Source organism: Palaemon carinicauda, chromosome 39 (assembly GCF_036898095.1).
Source record: "Palaemon carinicauda isolate YSFRI2023 chromosome 39, ASM3689809v2, whole genome shotgun sequence".
NCBI lineage: Eukaryota > Metazoa > Arthropoda > Malacostraca > Decapoda > Palaemonidae > Palaemon > Palaemon carinicauda.
This window is the reverse complement of record NC_090763.1, coordinates 60,545,482-60,550,481: the sequence shown is the minus strand read 5'-3', so window position 1 is coordinate 60,550,481 and position 5,000 is coordinate 60,545,482. Positions and strand designations below refer to the sequence as shown.

At 36.2% G+C, this 5,000-nt stretch overlaps 1 long non-coding RNA gene across 1 annotated transcript in view; it reads left to right on the top strand.

Annotated features, from left to right (window-relative positions):
* Positions 1-5,000, top strand: part of LOC137631214 (uncharacterized) — a 312,781-nt gene that overhangs the window by 42,155 nt on the left and 265,626 nt on the right. The gene's annotated exons all lie outside the window — the stretch shown is intronic.

Here is a 5,000-nt window from a genome sequence, read left to right as displayed (position 1 = left end):
CTCTTATCTATATAAGTGTGAAAAATTATTTACAGTTATGAAAATATAAACTATTAGCCTTTTCCTTAATGGAACTGCTTAGGTGATAATTTAATATATCTGTTTTGTATTGTGATTACAATGTTTTTCTTTCAAAAATGGTAAAGAACTAAGATGAAAAAGCTCTTTACTTCTTCATTTACTGAAATGTATCATTATGCGTATCTATATCATATTATTATTATTTTTATTATTATTATTATTATTATTAAGCTACAACCTCTGTTGGAAAAGCAGGATGCTACAAGCCCAGGGGCCCCAAAAGGGAAAACAGCTCAGTGAGGAAAGGAAACAAAGAAAAATAAAATATTTTAAGAACAGACACATTAAAATAAATATTTCCTATATAAACTATAAAAACTTAAAAAAAAAAAAAGCGGAAGAGAAATTAGATAGAATAGTGTGCCCGAGTGTACCCTCAAGCAAGAGAACTCTAATCCAAGACAGTGGAAGACCATGGTGCAGAGGCTATGGTACTACCCAAGACTAGAGAGCAATGGTTTGATTTTGGAGTGTCCTTCTCCTAGAAGAGTTGCTTACCATAGCTAAAGAGTCTCTTCTACCCTTACCAAGAGGAAAGTGGCCACTGAACAATTACAGTGCAGTAGTTAACCCCTTGGGTGAAAAAGAATGGTTTGGTAGTCACAGTGTTGTCAGGTGTATGAGGACAGAGGAGAATCTGTAAAGAATAGGCCAGACTATTGTTAACAATACTGCGTAGCTACGTAGGTTTCTATATTGTCATCATTTTCTCCTACTCCAATAGACGCTAAGGGCTTTAGTTAGATTTCGCCAGTTGTCTTTATCTTGAGGTTTAAAACCATACTTCTCCATTTATCATCATCTACTTCATGCTTCATAGTCCTTAGCCATGTAGGCCTGGGTTTTTCCAACTCTTCTAGTGCCCTGTGAAGCTTAGTTGAACGTTTGGTGAACTAATCTTTCTTGGGGATTTGAAATAGCATATATCAATTTGGCATTGCTGTGCAAATGTGTTTTGCTATTTATGAACCCGTAATCAAGGGTACTGTGAAAGATAACGCTCTATCGTTACGTAAGTTGTTCCATAAGTTAAGTCCTTGAAACTTTGCTATGTGAATATACTCATGATCATATATACCCGAAATACACTTAGTTCAGCGATTTAAATGAGGTTGTTTTATGTATATTCGTTTACATTTGCAGTTATTATTATTATTATTATTATTATTATTATTATTATTATTATTATTATTATTACAAGCTAAACTATAACCCTGGTTGGGAAAGCAGGATGCTCTAAGCCCAGGCGCTCCAACAGGGAAAATAGCCCAGTGAAGAAAGGAAACAAGGAAAATGAAATATTTTAAGAACAGTAACAACATTAAAATAAATATTTCCTATATAAACTACAAAAACTTTAACAAAACAAGAGTAGGAGAAATTAGATAAAATAGTGTTCCCGAGTGTACCCTCAAGCAAGAGAACTCTAAACCAAGAGTGGAAAACATGGTACAGAGGCTAAGGCACTACCCAATACTAGAGAACAATGGTTTGATATTGGGGTGGCCTCCTAGAAGAGCTGCTTACCATAGCTAAAGAGTCTCTTCTACCCTTACCAAGAGGAAAGTAGCCACTGAGCAATTAAAGTGCAGTAGTTACCCCTCTTGGGTGAAGAAGGATTGAGTTATATAGGTTTCTACAGATATATTCAATTATAGTTGTCTGTACCTGAATACAGACAGTGGGTCAACTATAAATGTTGTTCTATGTCATTGTCGTCTGTACCTGGATTACACAGGGGGTTGCAATTTTAGAGGGCTGTGTTCTTCTTCTTTGTCTAGATCTTTTCCCACTTCCATGTGAGGTCGATGTTTCTGGTCAGCTTTCTCCATCTACTTCTGCCCCACACTTCATCACCGGTTAATCCCTTTGATCGAAGGTCATCTTTGATACAGTCCATCCACCTTCGCTTTGGTCTCCTTTTCCTTCTCGTTCCCTGTAGCTGTGTTATTTTTAACTATTCACTTTGAGGTCTAATTAGATCATCACCATCATCTCCTCCTACGCCTATTGACGCAAAGGTCTTCGGTTAGATTTCGCCAGTCGTCTTTATCTATAGCTTTTAATTCAATACTTCTCCATTCATCATCCCTTACTTCACGCTTCATAGTCTTCAGCTATGTAGGCGTGGGTCTTCCAACTCTTCCTTTGCCTTGTGGAGCCCAGCTAAAGGTTTGGTGAATTAATCCCTCTTGGGGAGTGCGAAGAGCATTCCCAAACCATCTCCATTAGATAGGGTCTTGCAGTTATATGCACTATAGTCCATTTCTTTTAGCGAGGCAGATTTGCACAGACTTGCAGCGGTGCCCTTTTAGCTTGGAAAAGTTTTCTGACCGCTGATTGGTTAGAATTATATTGTCCAACCAATCGGCGATCAGGAAACTTTTCCGAGCCAAAAGGGTACCGCTGGGAGTCGGTGCAAATCTGCCTCGCTAAAAAAATTGACTATAGTAGATGTTTAGCACGTAGGAGCTCTATATATATTAATTATTCATTATGCATGCCAAAATTCCCATTACAGTATTGGGTGTTTAGGTCGTTATCCATAAATCACACATAATTGTACGTTTCAAAATGAACATGTGGTCCAGCTACATAAGTTGATTCATACGCATGCATACTTAATTATTCATACCTCAAATCTAACTGCTGTGTATATATATATACGTTGTATGTGCGCTCTTATTATCGTTTGTACTTACATCCCACACTTGTGTAGCCAGGCTATATACATTGCTGCCAGTGCACACACTAGTAATGGTGTATTTGGGAAGTTAATTCCTATCGCTATGTAGCTCGGTACGTTGCTGTGCGAGCTGAGCATATATCTGGTCGTAAATGTCTGTAACTATATATATATATATATATATATATATATATATATATATATATATATATATATATATGTGTGTGTGTGTGTGTGTGTGTGTGTGTGTGTGTGTATTGTTGCTACATGCAAGTGTATACTTATACACTTAAGCATGTATAACATATTCACACTGCTGATTTTCTAAACAAATGGATGCATAAATAATGTAAGTGAAGTGTGTAACAGAATCCTAACGGTTTATATATATGTATATATATATATATATATATATATATATATATATATATATATATATATATATATATATACTATAGTATACAGCAGTGTATATATTCACATTCAAACCATATATTTATATAAACAGTACGTTGTTGTTTATAAACGGATTTATCATTATCTTCATCCGACATAATCAGTCCCACTGTATAGCAGGGTCAGACGCTCGAGGCCAACTTTCTCCACCCATTTCTATTCCTTGCACATTCTTCCCCCAGTCCCTCCTCACCACATCTGATCAGCTGATGCCCTACACTCCTTTATATCACTTGCATGGTCATAGCTATCTTTTAGTTCAACCTCCTCCCTTATTACATCACCATAGTATCTCATACTAGCTTCACCTGCCTTATCTTTGACATGAAACGTACCACAAATTCATAATCGAAGGGAATTGGGTACTTACTAATGTGTTGCCATATGAGTACTAATACTTGTGTAACTAACATGAAAGTTTTCTCAAAGGCGTATTGATAACCGTTCATGATAATTCACATGGCAGTGTGGCCACACGCGTCGTGTATCTTATGAACCTGTAATACTTTATACTAGATTTACTTTTATGAGGGCAATGACGCTTGTTTACGTTAAAGGACAGTACTTGCATTTGTACTTAGATTTGCATTAAAGGGTTAGCTATGTACGTTAAGTGTATATATACTTTTATTGTTCTAGAATTCACGCTGCTGTGTAGCTGTGCACTTAGGTGAAATATAATTTATAATAATAATAAATCCACTCCTGACTTTACCTGTTGTAATTTTCGAGTATTACTTGTACTTGTATTAATTACATCCAGCCTTAACCTGAATTGTATCCTTCACCCACCTGATGACCTTCGCCACCTTGCTAGCTGAATGTAGCAACCCTGAAAAGAGAATTGTCCCTAAAATTGAGAAATTGGACAAGAAATTGAATTTTGCCGATGCAGCCATAGTATTCAACTCCACCTGTTTGAAGGAGGGTCTCCTACCAAAATAATAATAATAATAATAATAATAATAATAATAATAATAATAATAATAATAATAATAATAATAATAATAATAATAATACTATGTATAAGAATTCGCGCAGCACTGTAGCCTCTAACAATGGAACCATAGGGTAGAATTCACTCCATGGAGTAAAAGTTCTCATGAATAATACAGTTAAGTTTTTAGTAAGCATAGGCGCCCCTCCCTCTGTCTCTCCCTAAATTCTAAATTTTTCAAGAGATATCGGTTAACCTTCATAGACTCTCTCTCTCTCTCTCTCTCTCTCTCTCTCTCTCTCTCTCTCTCTCTCTCTCTCTCTGCGCTGTCATTATCCTTTTTTTATTTCAAGTTTAGCAATTTGAACACTAAAGTAAAATGTGTGATAGTTATTATTTTTCATTTGAAGAATTACGACATTTACAGTTTTCAATACTGTTTTCTTATTGGTTTTCTTCTTTTTTTTTTTTTCCGGTGGCCAAGCCATGAGTAATGGAAAGGAAGTAAACAGTGGAAAAGCAAAATATTGTTTTCTTTTAGGTGTTCGACATTTTTCTGGAGCTCGTGGGATTTCCAGAATGTTAAATAAATGGAGTGGGTTCAGAAGTAACTAACGGTGTAGTTTAAGGAAAGTTCTCTCTCCTACGGCAAAAATATAAACATCTGAGAGAGAGAGAGAGAGAGAGAGAGAGAGAGAGAGAGAGAGAGAGAGAGAGAGAGAGAGAGAGAGAGACCGCCCGCCCGCGTGCTTTTACACATAAGGGTTTCTTCACAGAGAGAGAGAGACTATGCTTTTTCATACAATAAGGTTATCGAGAGAGAGAGAGAGAGAGAGAGAG